Source organism: Crocodylus porosus, unplaced genomic scaffold, assembly GCF_001723895.1.
Source record: "Crocodylus porosus isolate Cpor-Errol unplaced genomic scaffold, CroPor_comp1, whole genome shotgun sequence".
Classification (NCBI taxonomy): Eukaryota; Metazoa; Chordata; order Crocodylia; family Crocodylidae; genus Crocodylus; species Crocodylus porosus.
In genome coordinates this window covers 107,380,488-107,400,873 of record NW_017728906.1, presented here as the reverse complement: position 1 = coordinate 107,400,873, position 20,386 = coordinate 107,380,488, and the positions used below count along the sequence as shown (strand labels likewise).

Sequence of the window (20,386 nt, the reverse complement as noted above, 5' to 3'; positions counted from 1 at the left end):
GGCAGGGGGTCAGGCTAGATGATCTGTTCAGGTCCCTCCTGACCCTAGCTACTATGAAACCGTGAAACTATGAAATTATGTCATGTGCAGTGATTGTTTGGGTCCGGGGCTCTTAGATCCTGAAGACCTGTTTGGCCTTAGCAGAAGCTGCTACAGCCAATGATTAATAGCTTTGCTAAGCACCCAACATTTTCATTTTTGATAACTGGTGACACACTGATAAAACCCTTGCTGTAATAGGTTTTAGATTAGAGAGACGTGCCTAACTGCCAATAAGCCAGGTTTTCCAGCTGTAAAAGTTAGTGCTGGAAACTTACTGGCACCAAGCCCTGCTAAGTGTGGTTGAGACTGATTTGTTTTCATAGATTTCATAGATTGTTAGGGTCAGAAAGGATCTCAGTAGATCTTCAAGTCTGACCCCCTGTCTTGGGCAGGAAAGAGTGCTGGGGTCTTATTTACACATTGATAAAGAACTGACCCTGGTGCCCCGGACAGGTCCTGGGCCCAGTCTGAAAGAGAGTGATACTCTGATACTCTTTTATTGACTGTTTCTGGCCATTTGTGAAAGGAACCTCAAGAATCTGGAGATTTTCATATTTCTCTCCTTGTAGGCTCCCCCTTGCTACTGCTTCTGTTGCTCTTCTTTCTGACATGGAAAGGGGATAGTAGAGGCTGCTGTGACTTGGAATTTTTTTATTTACAGGCATCTAAAACTCAAGAGCTCTTTTGAAACGTTATCCTTGCAACCCCAGTTGTCTATATTTCATAATCAAATATAGTCTCCCTCAGCCATAACACGTTAAGGGTGCACACCCTTTTTGAAGGCCAGGCATTAGAGAGCAACATAATTGCTTGAACTGTCTGACATTGTCTAGCCAAGCTAATATAATTTGGAGGTGGGAGGAAATAAAGGTGTTTTGAATGCCATCAGAGCACGAGGAATAATTTGGTAATGATGCAGTGAAAGTGGAAGCTGCTTTAATGTTGCCATTAGATTTATTTGTATTTATTTTATCAACCAGTGTCTACTAATTTTTAATCTTAGAATTGCGTTCTTCATTCAACCAGTAAATTAGTATGAACTGTTCATTTGCATTTTCATGAAAGCTATTCTAGAATGTGGCTATCTGTTCACATTTTAGCAGTACCATGTAAAAGGTAATTTAAAACTGTACACAGAGATCTGTTTACTAAGTTAAATTGTTCCAAGAAAAAATAAATTGTAGGAACACCCATTCTGTTGAAGTGCCTGAATATGAAAAGATTGTGTTTGAGATGGAATCGGATTGAAAAAAATCTGTGTAAATTGAAGCAATCTGTCTGTTTTAAGGAGGTGATCTTAACATTAGGATGCATTAAATGGTAATTTACATTTCTATGCTTCCTTAGGATCTCTCAGTGCCTTACAAATGGTAATGAATTAAGGCTCACAGCACTTCTTTTGGAGTAGGTAATTAATGTCCTCCTTTTACAATTGAGACAGTTGAGTAAGAACCCAGGCGAGGTACAGGTACTTCCCTTTTCACATCCTCTTACCTTACTTCTGCTGATTGGTTTGGTATCCAGTACACTTATGAACAGACCTAAGAAAAACCTAAAACAAGTGATAATCAACAACAGCCTTCTCACCTTCTTTCCTTGGAATACTCCCAAAAGGGGCTTCCTTTCCCAGCTATGTCATATACAGGATAGCAAAGGAAACACAGTTCAAAAATATTAGCAAAGCCTCAAAAGTCACGCTGGAGCTAGTATATTGTTTTAAACTGTTGGAGGAAAGGATTGTGGGTATATATTTTAAACATGCATTAATTCTTGCTTTAGTCTCCTTCTAGTAATTGGGAGCACTTTATTTATCACGCCAGTCTTGTTTAGAATAATGATAAAGTTTGTAAGAAACTCCTGCCAGTTTTATGGATCAGCCTTTCTCTAATTTGCTAAGGGGCCCAGAGCTTAACACTTGCTTCAGTAACTCTATGGTGAACTTCCTAAGGCCCCTTTTTACAATAGTACAGATATGACTGTGATCAAGAGTGGCAGAAGAAATGTTCTTCATAATTGTGTCTGGCATTGGTTGTACACGGGTGATCTTGGCAGCTCAGTTGGACTGCCAAGGGAGAGAACTTGTTTCTCCATCATCTTCTGAGAACCTCCACATGAATGCTACCAACTCTTGTGATTTTTATTGTGTCTCATATAACGTTTGATGTTCTTAAAGCCTCATCTCGTAGATTCATGCAAATGTGAGAATCTTAGCTTTCTTTTTTTTAAAAAAGTTATTTATTTTAATCCCTTGTGGTTGTAGAGATAATTTTGAAATTGTAAACCGCAAAAAACCTGGAGGCAGATAGGACACACCAGGTATACTGGTAATACTTTCATATTTAAGCCAGTGTCATGATTTTTTGAGACACCTGTCTCGTAGTTCTTAATTGTTTGGGTTTGCCGATACTGCTTCACCTAACTTCTTCCAAGAAAACCCCCTGGCAGAAAACATACCACAAGTGATGCCACTGATCTAAACTATAAGTATGAAGGGGAAGACATGTCTAGTAAATTCCTCCTAAAAAAACATATATTAATGGTGAAAAATCAAAACAACTAAAGAATATTAATATTTTTGTTGCAACAGATGCCAACCCGTGAAACTTATCTCCCCACTCCTCCCTAACTTTGAAGTATTTTAGCTGCCAATTTCTATAGGCCCATCTTATCAAATTGCAGATTAAAGGATGACTTCATTGCTACGCATAGGTACTTGCAGATTGAGGTTGTTTGGGTGTGGGGAGGAGAGAGAAGGCTTCCCAGCCTTCCTGTTAAAGGGTATAACAAGTTCCATAGGCTGGTTCAACAAATTCAACCTTGAAATAGGATGTTGTTCCTAGCCGTGAGGGCCATTACACATTGGAACAGCTCACAAGGGGAAGTGGCATTGAACTCACCATTGCTTACAGTCTTATAGATGTGATCAGGTAACTTCCTGTAAGATGTTTTTATCCAGCTTTAGGAAGAAATTCTTCAGCCTGAGTATGTGGGGGTGGGATAGATGTGAGGCCAGGTATGTGGATTCACCTGTTCAATCTCACAGATTCACAAAAGTTTAGGACTAGAAGGGACCTTCTGAGATCATCAGGTCCAAGCTCCCTGCTCTGTGCAGGAAAGACTGCTGGGGTCAAATAACCTCAGCAAGGTGTGCATCCAGTTTCCTTTTAAAGATCTCCAGGGTAGGTGCCTGCACCAGTCCCGCTGAGGGTCTATTTCTGAGTCTGGTCATATGAACCATGAAGAAGTTTTTCCTTATATCCAGTCTGAAACCTCTTTCTAGGAGTTTATGACTGTTGCTCCTGGTGCTTTGGTGAACAGTTGTTTGCCTAACCCCTGATGCTCACCCCTGGTATATTTGTAAGCTGCCACCAAATCCCCCCGAAGTCTTCTCTTTTCTAAGCTGAACAGTTCCATATCTGTCAGCCTTTCCTCATATGACTTACTCTTCACGCCTCTAATCATATGAGTGGCTCTTCTCTGGACTCTCTCAAGCTTCTCCACATCATTCTCTACATCATCCAGAACTGGATGTAGTACTCCAGCTGTGGCCTCACCAATGCCAAGTAGAGCAGGAAAATAACTTCCTTAGTTTTGCTTAAGATGTATCAGTTGGTGCATGCCAACATATTGTTTGTTCTGCTATCTGAAGTATCACACTGGTGGCTCATACTCATTTTATGGTAAGTTATGAATCCCAAGTCCCTTTTGGATGTAGTGCTAGCTAGGATAGTACCACCGAGCCTGTAAGTTTGTTGTGGATTTTTCCTCCCCAGATGGAGCACTTTATACTTCTCAGTGTTGAAAAGCATCTCGTTCTGGTCCACCCATCTAAGTAATCTGTCTTGGTCCACCTGGATCATCAGCCTATCCCAATGTGTGGCCTCACTTCCCATAACTTAGTCTCATCAGCAAACTTTGCCAGTGTCCTTGGCTAAACAGGGAAATTGAGGGGAGCCTAAGGGCAAAAAAGAAGGTATATAGGCGGTGAAAGCAGGGGGAAGCTACCAAGGAGGAGTATACCTACTTGACCAACATTTGCAAGGAGGCAGTTAGAAATGCCAAAGCAACTACAGAGCTGAAGCTGGCAACACAAATTAAAGACAACAAAAAGCATGTTTTTAGTTATGTAGGGAGTAAAAGGAAGGTGCAGGGCAGCATAGCACCCCTACTGAAAAAGGAAGAGCAATTAGTGACAGAGCGGGGGGAGAAGACTGAGCTATTCAGTGAGTTTTTTGCCTCAGTGTTCCTGAACAGGGCTCAAGATAAGTCTCCTAATGGGTTCTTAGATGGGCATCAGAGGGACACCAGCCTACCAACTGTCAATGCTGACTTGGTGTAGAGTCACTTGGGCGGACTGGATGTGCTCAAGTCAGCAGGCCCGGATGAGTTGCGTCCGAGGATGCTGAATTGGTCAGTGTCAAAGCAGAACAACTGGCATGGCTGTTTGAGTGCTTGTGGTGCTTGGGTCATGTCCTGGAGGACTGGAAAAGGATCAGTGTGGTCCCTATTTTCAAGAAGGGGAGGAAGGAGGATCCGAGTAATTATAGGCCAGTCAGTCTCACCTCCATCCTTGGAAAGGTCTTTGAAAAGATTAGGAAGGATCATATTTGTGGGAGTCCAGTGGGAAAAATAATGCAGCAGGGAAACCAGCATGGATTTGTAGCAGGTAGACCATGCCTGACCAATATGGGTTCGTTTTATGATAGTGTCACAAAATGCTTAGATGCAGGAGTAGAGGTGGATGTCGTTTTCTTGGGCTTTAGCAAGGTCTTCGATATGGTATTTCATTCCACTCTCATAAGTAAATTAAGCGGCTGTGACATAGATGTTTACAAGGTCTGGTGGGTGGCAAATTGACTTAACAGTCGCACCCAGAGGGTGGTAGTAGACAGGTTGGTATTGACCTGGAAGGATGTGGGTAGTGGGGTCCCGCACACTCTGGAGGGTAGGGAATGATTGCAGGCAGACCTGGACAGGTTAGAAAAGTGGGCAGTACACAATAGGATGCAGTACAACAAGGACAAGTGCAGAGTCCTGCACCTAAGTTGCAAAAATATCCAGCACACCTACTGGCTGGGAAGTGACCCTTTCAGCAGCACAGAAGTGGAAAGGGATTTCGGAGTCGTAGTGGACTGCAAGATGAACACAAGTCATCAGTGTGACAGAATCATCAGCAAAGCTAACCACACTTTATCATGCATCAGCAGATAATGACAAATAGAACCAAGGAGGTGATACTTCCCCTCTATGCGGCATTGGTCAGACTGCAGTTGGACTACTGCATCCAGTTTTGGGTACCGTACTTCAAGAAGGTTGTTGATAGACTTGAGAGGGTACAGAGGAGGGCCACTCATATGGTTAGGGGCTTATAGAACAAGTCCTGTGAGGAGAGACTGAGGGACCTAGACCTCTTCAGCCCCCACAAGAGAAGGCTGAGAGGTGATCTTGTGGCTGCCTACAAATTCATTAAGGGGATGCAACAAGGGATCAGAGATGCTCTGTTCACCAGGGCACCTCTTGGGGTAACAAGGAACAATGGTCACAAACTGACAGACAGCAGATTTAGTCTGGATATTAGGAAAAACTTCTTCGTGGTAAGGGTGGCCAAAACATGGAAAGGGCTTCCAAGGGAGGTGGTGCTCTCCCCAGCCTTGGGGGTCTTTAAAAGAAGACTGGATTGGCATCTGGCTGGGGTCATCTGACTCCAGCACTCTTTCCTGTCTAGGCAAGGGGTCAGACTCGATGATCTGTTGAGGTCCCTTCCCACCTATGAATCTATGTTGAAAAGCACTGGCCCAAGTACTGAAGACTGGGGGACCCCACTGGCCACCTTCCACTGAGCTGACACAGATCCGTCTATTAGTACTCTCTGGGTCCAGCCCCACAGTCAGTTTCCCATCCATCTGACTTTGAATTTTTGAGCTCATAGTCCCCTAGTTGTACCTTGAGAGCCTCCTGGGATGCCAAGTCAAAGGCCTCCCTAAAGTCCAAGTAAATGACATTGACCTCATCTCCCTTATCCAGGTGGTGAGTGACCTAGTCATAGAAGGAAATGAGGTTAGTCAGACGTGACCTACCTGCAAAACCATCTGGCTGTCGTTCAGAATTTCGCCTTCTGCTAGCTTATCGCGTATGGACTCCTTGAGAATGTTTTGAGGATTTTTCTTTGGATTAAGGTCAGGCTGATCAGTCTGTAGTTCCCTGGGTCCCCTCTCCTCCCCTTCTTGAAGATGGGCACAACATTGGCCCTCTTCCAGTCTTCTGGGACCACTCCTGAGCACCACGAATTCTCAAAGAGGTTTGCCAGCAGTCCTGCGATGACTTTGGCTAGTTCATTCAACACTCTTGGATGGAGTTCATCTGGCCCTGTTGACTTATAGATATCCAGCCTCTCTAGCTGTTCTTAACTTCTCTACATTGACTGTTGGTAGGTGATCTTTCCTACTGTGACTATTCTGCATCATATTTGCATTTGGCAAGCTATTACTCTTAGACTGGTGAAATACAGATGTGAAGTGTTTGTTCAGGAGTTAAGTTTACTCCTTGGTGTTGGTGATCAGATGTTCAGATGCGTTGAGCAGTGGTCCCATGTTTCTGCTGGTTTTCCTCCTGTTACCTACGTACCTATAGAAGGTTCTTATTTTCCTTGATCTCTTCCTTGCAAGAGCCCTGGAAAGATGGGATTTCCTGCACTTACCCTCATTATGATAAAAGAATGTGCAGCTCTGCATGGATATGATAATTACAATCAAATCTCACTCTTCAGGGCTTTAGCTAGCCACTGGCAAGAGTCAGGAACATTTTTCACCTGACATATAATACAGCTTCTGTGGGCGTGTTCCCACAAGCAGGAACATGCATTTCCCTGGGGACAAACAGCAGTGGCACAATATGCATGCACAGCCTATTGCCCTGGGTGGGATAGGGAAGGCCATGACTACAAATCAGTGGGTATTCATACTGGTGGCAAAACTCCTCATTTCAGTGAGGGCAGGATTAGGCAATTAATATGCATATAGTGTTTTGTGTCACACAAGTGAGGGGAAAATCTGGCTTTTTTAAATTGAACCGTATGGCTATAATAACTGTTTTAAAAAATAATCATGCCCAAGTTATTAATTAGGAAGGGGAAAGCTACCAATGAGGGTTACTTTTACATCATGTCCTCCTAGGTTGGATTTTGCCTTCCTTTTTTTTAGTTTACTAATTTTGGCACATTTTTACACTTTTCTATCAAGAAGTTCCTCACAGTAGTATGCTGATGCTTCTCTTAAACTCTTTTCTTCTATAAAATATCACTAAGAAGCTTTCTACAGAGATATTCTAAACTCTTTTTTGTGTTTCCTAATTCAACCGAAAATATTCACATCACTACATCTCCTTGTCCAAAGGAAACAACAAAACAGCACTTGTGATGCTCAGTAAAGTATGCATCAATGTATTTAGTCAATGGAAAGATGAATTGTGAGAGATTTAAATTTTTCTCTTAAAAGAAAACCTGAGGAAAAAGCTTTTGTTCCCTAGGCAACTTAATAAATCACACTGAAGGAAGACTCACCATCCAATGTGTCCTACCTCAAGGTTAGACAAAGCATCACAGCCCTCCTATGGCACCTACTGTTCACGGGCCCTCCAGTGTTTGAAGTGACTGATTCTTCTAAAAGAGCCTTCCAGCCAGGTTGCATTTAATCCCACCTTTTCCATTTCTCCCATTTGTCTATACAGTTGTCTATACAATTCCAGAGCCCAAATAAAGCCTCAAAATAGGTAGTAGCCTGCCCAACACTGTTCTTAACATCACATTTGGGTATCTCCCATGTAATCCTTTTGTAGCAATCCCCTCAACTGTTTTGTTTTGTTGGGTTTTTTTTAAAGATTTCTTAACTGCCTTCTCCCTACCGTGTACCCCATAATTAAGCATCTAAGAATAAATCCAAATGAGGACATTAGCAGATAGATGCCCATGTCTAAATTTGTGAACCAAAACCCCTTGCCCAACAGCCTCTTGCCCTTAGAAATGCCCATTTCACTAGGTCCTTCCCTTTTTGCCCTGAAAGTTGCCTGTGTGCATTTTTTCTTATTGTGCATGTGTGCAGAACTGTCCCAGGTATGAGCAGCTCACCCTCTAGATCCTGTCTAAGCCTGTAAGCCTCAGGAGCAAGGGAGTGATCCAGCTATGTCCCATAAGGGGACTTTGTTTCTAAATCATGTTCACAACTGACACTCATGAAGAGGATTGGATGCAGCTCTAGATATTTTCTTTTTAAAATGTGGCTGGAGGAGGTTGTCGAAGTTTGGTGTCCCCCTCAGCTGAACAGGTTTAAATCAACATGTTCCAGCTCCCAGGAGATTGTCCTAGCAAGGCATCCTCACCTGACCAGGGAGTAGAAAGCAAGATTCATGCAGTGAGAATGAGAGAGCATGCTCAACAGGGAGTTAGCTATGTAATCCAGTGATGAGGGCACTCCTTTTGAAGTGGGTAAACCTGAGGTCTCTGTTCCCAGGAGTGTTAAACAGTTATTCAGGCCTACATTCAGTCCTGGAAGCAGAAGCATCTAGATTCTGTATTGGGAGGATCAAGCTTCCCACATGGACTCTTATAGCTCTCATTCTTCTACAGAACTCTCATCCACAAGCCACATCCCTGGAACTTGACCTCTTTTCCCATAACCCAACACAGATGTCGCTCTTCCTCTTCTTCCTCCCTTCAAAAGACCTTTTCTGGTTCTTTAAGAGACTCATCTTCAGGTCTGAAATACTCAACACATTCATAAGGGTAATTGAGCTCTTGGCCTCATAGCAGTCTTTCCTAGCAAGGGTTTTATACATCCTGTCACACACTGATTCACATAGTTTGTTCAGAACTGGATTCCTAAAACTGTGTTGCACCTCATCAGTCTGTAAATGTTTGCATAATCCCTTTCCACCTTAAATATGTCTTGAGCCAATGTAATGAGTTCCCTTTGTTACAAAAACTAAAAGAAGATAGTACTAGATTTTTTAAGACAAATATTGGTATAAAAGTGTTCCTGACACATTTTGCTAACACACCAACAGTCCTTTAAGCAGGTTTCTTCCTCTATCAGCTATTTGAGCATACCAGCTGTTACAGCCTATGTAGTGTTTAACAAGTAGGGGAGTTTATTATTAGATCTTTGGAATTGAGACTCTTCTTTCTAATTGGTTATTAACCTTTAGATCCTAAATATGCAGCAGAGGATCTTATGCAATCAATGTTGTCTGTACCGTTGAGTGAAAATCACCTGTCTTACTGATAACATACATTAAAATGGGAATCTAAAGATAGCTAGTAAGTTTCCTATATAGAATGGGAAATTTCATCAAGAATTAATTAAATTGCAAATTCTGTTCAATTTATTGGTAACATACCTGTGTTGGTAGCCACATACTGCTTAGTATATTTAATGGTTGGCATAAACATTGAATTAGGTGAAATGGCAGTTCATTTAGATAAACTTAGAAATCATATAGAATCCATGAAGAAACAATAAGTTGGTGTTAGTTCAGTTTGATCAAAATCTGGCTAACAGCTTTTGTTGGTCCCAGTTTACTTGTGATCTTAGAACAATTTATCTCTTGCGATGATCTCTAAATGGAGAAGGCAAAAGAAAGGGCATGGCTTTGCTGAGCTAGCAGAGCTCAGTGTGTGAACAGCAAGTTCTTGGCTGTGTTTTAATAGTTGACATTGGAGTTATGCATTGCTGTGGATACTGCTAGGAGTCTGAATAAAAGGACAAAATCTTCTGGGAAGGATCATGCTAATTTCTGGCTAAATTTTCCAAGAGATGCATTTGAAATGCAAACTTTCAAATAAATAGATTTTTTTAAGTGCAGCGTATATAGCTAGTGAAACTAGACATGGAAAGAGATAGGGAAAATTCCGGATTTTACCGAGTACTTTTCACATGCAAATACCATATATTTGGAAATACTAGGGAAAAGCCAGAGAAACTTGATTCCTTTTTCCTTAAATAAAATTACGAAATCAGTAGATGCAGAGAATACAATCCACATAATGTCTTCAGTTTTAATAGTGGTGTTGGCCTGTATCACATGGAATCCTATTTGAAGGTTTAATTCAAATTAACCTGGATACCAGCACTGTCATGTAGTATAAAAGCCTACTTCAAGATTGTAAACAAAGAAAATGATAAATGGCAGTGCATTGAACAGGTGGTTGAAGCTGTCTAAAGGAAAAACCCAAGAGTTCTCTGTTAAATCCCTCTTATTTAGCAGCTGCATGATTTTTCTATTCATTCGATGAGTATTGTACAACAATGAAAGACTAAAATCAAAATAAACAATCATAACTTACCAGCACGAGTGCAAGTCACTTAAGGAAAATTCCTCCTCCCTTAAATGGGAAAAGACCTTGTTTAAATTAAACTTTAATTAACCACCCTTTGCAGTGTGGTGCTTTCTTTTATGATCCTCACTCTTACTTCATAAGGCAAAATTCTGTCCTTTTGAAATGCATAAAATAATTTTTTGTAGGTCTGTGTCAAAGTGCTGCATAGCATACACCATCATTTTATTATTTTTCCAATGGATGATCTAGTTTTGTTTGTGTGTGTTTATGGCTTCCGTTTTACAAGCTTCTGGAAATCAGCCAATACTTAATCAGCATCAATTCTATGTCAGTATAGGTGTTTATATTTAAACATGTGCTATACATTACATACATATTTGTGTCTGTATCAGAAAGAAGCAAGTAAGTAGTCTATGGTGTACTAGACGTACTAAAAGCCAGCTGAGTAACTGATCAGAATTGTACCAGAAATAAGTAACCTTCTGTGAAACCCAAGGTACACAAAAGTGGGAAGACCTGGATTTTAATGGGAGTCCTAGCACTGACTTGCTTAATCTTAAGCACTTAACATCCTTTCCTTTGCTTCCCCATTTGTGAAATGGGGTATTAACTGTTTATCCTTCTTACTTCCTAAAGAGACAGGAAAGATTAATTAACAAATATTTATTTAGACACCTTGAAGTTTTGAGGCTGCCAACTGGGATGTCAGTTGCTCTGATGAGTAGCAGACCACCACGGCAACTGGTAGTAGGCCACATAGCTTTAGGAACCCCAGTTTGAAAATGTTGGTCTTACTGTCTAAATTTGTGCATCCCTAAATGGAGACATCTAGCATTAAAAAAACCCCTTTGAAGATTAGGAACAAAATGCGTGGTCCTGCTCAGCATGGTTGCCTAGCAGCAGCAGCACCACTCTGTCACAGAAAACCCAGCACTCAGCCGAAGTGTTTTTTCAGAGAATAGGTTAGAAATACTAATTTACACAAGAAGATACTATTGTCTGCTCCCGCAGGGAACACAACCTCGGAGATTTCAGAGATTCTCATAAAAAACAGAGTATACAATATTGTACTATTTTGATGTTCATATCGAAGCACCAGGAAGAACTCTTTATATAACTCATTTAGTTACCTTATAGTAGACAAGCATGCTCTTTTTTTTTGTATGGATTTCTTCCTAATGTGAATTTTTTAAGGTAACATTTTAATAAGTGTCCAAACCCTATTTTTCCCAGCAGCTTGTCACTGTGCACTTGAAGTTTCGTAATACCATGATGTGTTTTTTTTTTCATTTGGCTTGGGCGTTTACTCTCTCCTCCTCTGCTGTTGTGCAAGACCTTCCTTTGCAGGTACCCAAACAGTATGTTAGGCCCCTGGCAGGCATTACAATTAAAAATACAATTAACCTTTTGTCACACCATAAATAGTAACTTTACCACACATTCAAGGAATTAGTGGCATGACAAAATGGGAAACAGTCCACAGAAATATTCCACAAAAGACATGCAACATTTTTATGGCTAATGTCCATTATGCCTTAAATTGAAGCTGTGACAGAGTAACCAGGACTGGCTCTAGATTTCAGTATGGTGCTGGAGCTGGGATCAACAATCATCTGATTATCTCAGCCCCAGGACCACACCAGAGTCTTGAACTGGTCTCATTAAGGTTCCAGGACTTGAACCTACAGTTGGCGGTCTCAGCCCTGGGACTGCAGGGAGGTCTTGAACCAGTTCTGCTGTGGCTACACCCCAGCTGGAGCTGCACCAGGCTGGCAGTCCAGCTGAATCCCAGAGGTCCTGGGTCTGGGACTGCCAGTTGTTTGTTCCAGCCTCAGGAGCATGCTGGAGTCTGAAACCAGCTCCTGTGGGTTCCCAGGGCTGGAACTGCACAGGGCTGGGACCAACAATCAGTTGACTGTCTGTCCTGGCCTCGGGACCCTTCAGGATTCAGCCCAGCTGCAAGCACCCAGCTTCAGCTTGTGGCACTAGTAAGTAGTAGTAGTGCCATTAGGATCTGATCCCAAAATCTCACATCCTGCCATGCACATGTGGTATGGCAAGAAGTACAATTGTTAAGATTGAGGATTGGATCCCATTGTGCCATTAAATTCATGTGCGCCTGGGGCCGTATAGTGCTTTGTTATTGGGGGATGGAGTTAAGCATGTATAAAGAACTTAGTCAAATTAGTGCTCTATGGCCAGATTTTTAAAAAAAAGTATAAATACTTTCACTTGGATGTTGCCAGTGCCAAAACTCCCAAAGAAACAGAGTAGAGATTGTGGTTATTATTGGCACTTTGCCCAAAAACCTTGCCAACCTCTGCTTTATCTATTTTAGAAATACTGTACCTGTTATGTCCTAGGATTATATTTGCCTTTTTCATGTCTCAGTCATCCTTTAGCCTAATTGATGATATACCCCTGTTCTCTTCTTCCATTGCAAATAAATATGCTTATGGTTTCTAAACATGTGATTTTGCACTTTGTTCTGTTGAATTTCATCCCATTTTTTATTACGCTAGTACTAAAATATGTTCCAGTTTTTGTATGATATTCTGATCTTCCTTTTGTATTGAGAGTGCTGCCTTTGAGTAATTTTGAGTCTTCAGCAGATTTCATTAGCCAATTTGTAGCTTCAAAAAAAAATTACAGATTTGAAGTTCTGGACTTTCTTAAAAAAATCCAAATCTTAGCTGTATAATCAAAGCGGCTGATCCCTATAGTGCTGTGACTCTGTTGCACATCACGTTTCCTGACTGAGCTAGCTGAATTGGTCTTGGAGGCGGGGTTAAGGATACCCAGATGTATTGTCTTGGGTGACTTCAACAACCAGGCTGGAGCAGGACTATATCACTATCGTTGTTACCGGGGGGCTATCTCAAGTAGTAACTGGGCTGACATATGAGGTGTGGCACACATTGGACTTAATGTTTGCACACACCTTGATATAAGAATACCGTTTATTGTGGAGGGTTTGTTAAGATACCTCTGTGGTGGTTGGAACACAACCTTCCAAAGGTGGTTACCCTGGCCTCCAGTGCCCCTGTTGCATGGTAGAGGACCTAAGCTTGTCCGATCCCAGAGACACATGGAACCAGTAGGATTCCAGATCTTTCTTGGGCAGGGTTGCCATGTTATCTGGCCTACAAGACCCCCCAGGGATCAGAAATTAGGCACTGGAAAAGGAGTGGCACCATTCCCTTGCTGCCAGTGTTTTAAACCTGTGGGGATCCTCAAGACCTGTACATTAGTCCTGGTGTCTAGGGTCAGCATGGAGCAGCTCCCAGGGCCAGCAGCAGGTGGTGCCAGGCCCTGGGGCCTAATACGTGCATTGGCCCTTCACCACTCATCTGGCCCAAGAATATAAAAGCTTGAGCACCATTGCTCTACAATCTAGGGGGTATTCCCACTGACCCTGAAGGCTACTCTGTTGATGACCTGGTTGATCTGTGGACAGACACAGTGGCATAATTCCCCCCTAGTATACAGCTGACTTGAGGCATCTGATGTGGGTGGGTATGCTGTTAGAGCACAGGTGCTTTTGATACACCTTTGGCAGATACAGCATGGATCTTCTTAACTGGCATCCATTGGCAGATTAGTATGTAGAACACAGATTTCTTCCCTGGAAACTAAGAGCAAGATTTACCCTGAAGAGCTTAAATTTCTTTAAAACAATGTCCTTAAGAAATAGAGCACAGTTGCTTTCGTTTTGATATTAATTTTAGCAAAAGAGACTTTAATACAAGCCATACTCTATTCATACAGTTTAATTGGAATGTTATTGCATCTGCCAACTGCCATCCAGCAGAACTGTTCTTGATGGTTAATTGCCCAGTTAACCCAGGCTGCCTCCACTCAAAAACTCAGGTGTCCAGTTTTGCTGGCTCTATCTTGTCCACTTTATATGGATTTGTTTCAGATGCTGTCACCCACTGATGCAGAGGACGTGCTTGGGGGGTGGGGAGGTAGGGATGCAGGTGACCAGCTCTGAACTGGGCCTATATCCATCCTGGCTTATAGAAACTAGTTGAGGGAGGCTGGGGCCACTGTTGGTGGAGGCTGTCAGTGCCTGCCTTCAGGAGGGCAGAGTTCTGGACATTCATAAGTCTGGCTCATACTTAAGAAACCGTTGTTTGATGCTGACTTCCCAGCCAGTTACTATTGTCTCCATCCTTCCCTTTTTGGGTAGGGTCATTAAACGGGTAGATAGCCAGTAGCTCCAGGTGCATCTGGATATAAACTGATTCCTTGACCCTTGTCACTTTGCATATAGCATGGAAACTGTTCATGTGGCTTTAGTTAATATTCTTTGCTTAGAAATTGGCAAGAGAAATTGTGCCCCATTGGTCTCACTAAAACTTCAGTGGCTTTTGACACTGTTGGCCATAAAGTGTTGATAATGCATGTACATGACTTGGTGAGTATTTGTAGAACTGTTCTTCACTGATTCTACACTTTCTTAGCAAGGAGGTCCCAGAGTGTGTTGATAGCCAAGTGGTTGTCACCCCCTCGGGACCTTCTCTATGGTTCCAACAAGGCTCCATCTTGCTCCCTTTCTGGTCAGTGTTCATATAAAGCTGCTGCATGTGGAGATTGGAGTGAGGTGCCATCAGCATGCTGATGACACCCAGCTTTATTTTTCTTTCTCAACTATCTCAGTCCCTGCAGTCCTTTCTCAGTGTCTGGCTGTAATGAGGAACTGGATGCAGTTGAATCATTTGAAGCTGAATCCAGAAAAGACAGAAGTGGTGGGCAATTCACCATGAATTCCCAAAGAAATTTTGTAAGAACACTTTTGAATCCGAGTGTCAGTGGCTTTTCCCTTGTGAAGCTCTCCCCATGGAAACTTAGAGTTTTATGTAATTAAATTCATAATATCACAACTCTCAGCTCCTGAATTTAATTAGCTAACATTAAAGAATCTTTCATAAACAAAATACATTAAATGGATAGAATGCTTGACCTACTCAGGTCTCCAAAGACAGAAAAAAGATTAAAAAAAAAAAAGTATAAACCTATAAGGGTAAGCCTATGGCTTTCTGAATTTGGGGGCATTAAATGTCCATTCATGTCCCAACCTGGTCAACTGAAGGCTTATCATAGACTTTCATGGGGGCAACATGAAGCCTTAGAAGCTGACGGTTGAGTTTAAGGTGGAGAATCTTTATTTATTAGATTTATATGCTACTCACTCAACAAAGGCTCAGAACAGTTTACAGAAGAATATGAAACAATATGTAAAACAAGCAAACAAGGGAACAACATACTACAGGAATTGCAGATATTCTGGAGGGTTAGGGCTATGATCCAGAATGACCAGGATATACTGGAGAAATGGTCCAAAAAAAAAAATCAATCAGATGAGGCTTAACAAGGAAAAAATCCAAAGTCCTCCCTTGAGATGGAATAATTGCATGCACAAGTATAGATTGGATTGATTAGGCAGCAATACTGCAGAGAAAGACCTGGGGGTTACAGTGGACCATAAACTGAATGTGAGCTAATAGTGTGCCTTTGTATAAAAGGACCCACAGCACACTGGGTTATAGTAACACAACTGGCTCTTGCGAATCAATGGAAGTGATTCTTCCACTCTAATCAGCACTGGTAAGGCTTCACTTGAGCAATGTGTTCAAAGTTTTGGGCCCCACACTTCAAGAAAAATGTGGACAGACTGGAAAGAGTTGAGTAAAGAGCAGCAAAAAATATTAGAGGCCTGGGAAACATGACTTACGACAAAAGGCTGAAAGACCTAGGGTGATAAAGTCTGGAGAAAAGAAGACTGAGAGGAAATTTGATACCAGAGCCAGATTTTTACCCTGAGGAACCTAAATTGTTTTAAAGCTATGACCTTAAGAAATGCATTATTTATTTGCTTTTAATATTACTTTTAGTAAAAGAGAAGTTGATGCAAGCCATGCTAGATTCATACAGATTAATTTAAGATGACTTAATACTCAGTAACAATTACATAGGTGCAAGTCACTAAATATCTGCCAATGGAGCCTTCATTCTCAGAGAGTATATGAAGTGCTGAAAACACTGGGATAACATTTGTACAATGTTATCAAATTATGAAAGTATTGTCCCAACATTTCAAATCTACCTGTTAGGACCGTCATTAATAAAATCTAGATGATAAACTTATTTGGAAACGTTATTCAGTTCTCATACTGTTTCTGAAAGGGTACCCTTATATGCCAGCAGCATTTCTATGAGCAACAGATTAGATTTTTGTCTTAGTTGTGTTACAGCTTTTCTCAAACTCTATTTAGAAAAGGGAAATCTTTATGAAGCAGCTTTCCTTTAATTTTCTATTTGTTGCTGAAAAGTTTTATGAGTGCATTTCTTTTGTGCCTCTCTTTCATAGTGATGTTTTTCTTGCATGAAAATTCCTTTCTTTGCATTTTCTGTTAAGAATACTTGAAAGAAATGTAGTTTTTAGCGGACTACTGAATCATTTACCAGGAGTAATCTTTTTCTTTCTTGCAGCTGCAATAGCTCTTGAGAAGTAGAGGCTGTGGTTTACTCTTGAAAATAAAAAGACAAATTCAGTGGTGCATAACAGCTCATCTTAGTAATTACAGAAGTGTTTCAAATTGTTACCTTCTGCAGAGTGCAGAAGAGTCTGTAATCTTGTGTTACGTTGAAGTGTGCAACTTGCAGTAAGTCTGGGTATTTTAGGAGACCTACAGCATACAGGCAGTATAGTTGAGGGTTTTATAAGATTAGGACTGAAACCTTCTTGTTTTGTCTGTTGGTATAAATGACAAATGAAAGTAGCAAGGCTATACCATTTCACTTTCACCATTTTCACTTGCTCATTGGAGGAAGAGGAGGGTCTAAAATGCCAAGACTTTAACTAAGTATCATATTGTTCTGATTAAAAGTCAACTTTATGTCCCTCAGAAAGAACCACAAATATATAGCTAGTTTATGGGGGAGTTGACCTGTAATCAGATTAACATGGTACTGTTGTCTAGAGCAGGCGGCCCTACTCAGCACCCTTTGTAGCCACTCCAACTGTATATAAAGCATGCCCTCCATGGTTACCTACTCCTGCATAATGATGGGGTCAGCTCATGTGGGGAAGGGCCATGAGTCTGGGTGACCTAGATCACAAATGCCTAACAGTTCCTGGGAATCTGCCTGGTCCACCTCTCTGGACAGGGAAGCAGGCTAAGAGCTCAGAAGCTGTAAGAAGTCCTATGTCAAGTTGAGGCTTTAGGACCCCTGGCTCCACACCAGGGAGCTGAGAAGCCTGGATGTGGTGTAATCCATATGACAAGCACCACTGGAACCTCCGAGTCAGGAACAAGCCCAGAAGTGAATTGGCAGGAAAGTATACAGAGTTCTGCCTGAATTTCATGAGAGGTTGGTCACAACAAGTCATGAAACATTTTCGGTTAAACAAAATTAGCATTTTCCAAACAAACAGAAATAAAGGCAGACAATTCACAGACAACTACATGCTTTCTCCTTCCCCACATTCTTTCAAAAATAGGAAGATTTGGATTTTGAACAACTCCACAAAATAGGGCTTTGTGGTTCCAGGGATTTTGCTCTGCATGTCATAAGAAGTTTGAAATCTAAACTGCTATTCAGTTCCGGCCTTTTAACAATGGTCGGTCTGTGAACCTGTGAACAGTTTCCATTTAACTAAAAATGCTTATCTTGATATCCGTTGACAGAATCTTTAGGCTGAAGACAATATGGTGAAGCCTGGAGCAAAATTATCTTTGGTACAGAGGTTACTTTTATTTTTCATTTTAGTATTTATAATGCATTGAATTGGTTGGGCCTTTCCCTTAGTTATAAAATTGCACAGGAGAATCAAATAAATTGGTGAGGCTCTACTCACCAAGGCTCCCCTGGGGGTTACAAGAAATAATGGCTATAAGCTAGCAGAGAGTAGATTTAGACTGGACATTAGGAAGAACTTCTTCACAGTTAGAGTGGTCAAAATCTGGAATAGACTCCCAAGGGAGGTGGTGCTGTCCCCTACCCTGGGGGTCTTCAAGAGGAGGTTGGATGGGCATCTGGCTGGGGTCATCTGAACCCAGCACTCTTTCCTGCCCATGCAGGGGGTTGGACTCGATGCTCTATTGAGGTCCCTTCCAACCCTAGCATCTGTGAATCTAAGGACAATAGCAGAACTTTATCTGAAGTTATTGATTTACATCTAGAAGCAAAAGCTGGTTTTCCTATAATTAAACTAGAAAATTTGAGCTTGACTTAGATGTGGGGTTTTATACAGGGAGATATGGGAGCATGACAATCTCAGATAACAGGATCCGCATTTTGCTCCTGAACCAAATCTGGGTCCCATTCAGATCTGTAGTTGGTCAAATCCAGGTCACATGTCAGTGACAAAACCTCTATCAATAGGGATATTAAAGTATTCATCCTCTTTAATTAATGCTGTTGCATTAGTAATGAAAATACACACAATGAGGATCAATTTCCAGGAAACTTAGCAGATCTGAAAAAAAGATATGAAAAAGACCAATCTTCCTTATTTTTGTTGGACACAATTTACTTTCCTAAAATTTTCATCTGAATTTTGCATCAGAGTTAAAATTGGACTATTTGTGCTTTTACCTTTCAAGTGTGGATATAAAACTAGTTGCACAGTTTCATTTTCCAATTGCAAATCGTTTTCACTTTGGCCATGTCTATACTATTACAATTCAGAGTTATTTCTCAAGCTTGCTCTAAATATGTCAGCTCAGGTACAAGAGGCAGTAGCCATGTTAGTGTGGTAGTTCATATGAGCTAATAAACCCGGCTTCTTAGAGAAGCTATTTTTTCCCTTTTGATTCTGTTATGTATTCTTGGTTCTTAAATTCTAGTTATCTTTTTGTAAACTCTTCTACTGGAATGAGTCTAGGTATTTTGAAAATCTATTAAATGTTTAAATATTAAGTCATGGGAACAGTTTGGACCTTCAAGGCATGTCAAACTGGCAGTCATGTACAGCAGTGTGGCCATACAGCACTTAAAGCTTGCAAATGTTTTAGTTCCAGTTCATCAGAATCTGACCATTTTTTATCTCTCTCATTCAGCAAAGCTTGCATTAATTTCAAGGGCCATTTAGTAAGGGAGATAGACTTTAGTCCTATTTAATGATGGATTTCCACAAATTTTCTGTTTTTCCCAAAGTCTGTTTGACCAACAAAAAGTCTGTTTTTCCCCTATTTTTTCACAAAATCATTTACTTAACTAGGAATTTACGTCTGACCACTTGTTGAAACTGGAAGATCACAGATCTAATCTGGCTAAATCTTAGACCTTAGGATCGGGCTGAATAGCTATCCTAAAACGCCTGCTGCATGTGGTACGTGTCACTTTTCTCCTTTTCGTAGTGGAAGTCAGAAAGCAGGGTGTTTCCTCTGTTGCCCCTATTTCCAGAGGGGTTCACTGCATAAGAAAATTAAATTGTATTATTATTTCATCTCAGACATAGAAGATTACCATTTATTACTACACTGACTTGTTATTTTTGTAATAGTAGGATAGGTGAGGGATAATATTGTTTATCATGTTTATGAATACAGAGCAAAGGAACTAGGTTCCAATTTTTCTGTTAAATTCCACAGTTTATTTTACTTTTGAGAAAGTTATCTGCTGTTTTGATGGAGAAGACCATGCAAGTGCCTAGGTACATTAATAAATAATTGTTCCCCATTATCACTACATTTTTTAGAATACTGGTGAATAGTAGTAGACATTCATTTTTTTTTTTTTTATCTGAGGGTACCCTTTCAGAAACAGTATGAGAACTGAATAATGTTTCCAAATAAGTTTATCATCTAGATTTTATTAATGACAGTCCTAACAGGTAGATTTGAAATGTTGGGACAATACTTTCATAATTTGATAACATTGTACAAATGTTATCCCAGTGTTTTCAGAGCTTCATATACTCTCTGAGAATGAAGGCTCCATTGGCAGATATTTAGTGACTTGCACCTATGTAATTGTTACTGAGTATTAAGTCATCTTAAATTA

At 40.9% G+C, this 20,386-nt stretch overlaps 1 protein-coding gene and 1 long non-coding RNA gene across 9 annotated transcripts in view; both read left to right on the top strand.

Annotated features, from left to right (window-relative positions):
- Positions 1-20,386, top strand: part of MBNL2 (muscleblind like splicing regulator 2) — a 144,256-nt gene that overhangs the window by 45,034 nt on the left and 78,836 nt on the right. The window lies entirely within an intron of this gene.
- LOC109306384 overlaps positions 5,096-20,386 on the top strand; it is a 20,660-nt gene continuing 5,369 nt past the window's right edge. Inside the window, exons 1-2 of the long non-coding RNA XR_002099968.1 lie at positions 5,096-5,198; positions 15,115-15,120. This is a non-coding gene — a long non-coding RNA (uncharacterized LOC109306384). The remainder of the gene's footprint in view (positions 5,199-15,114; positions 15,121-20,386) is intronic.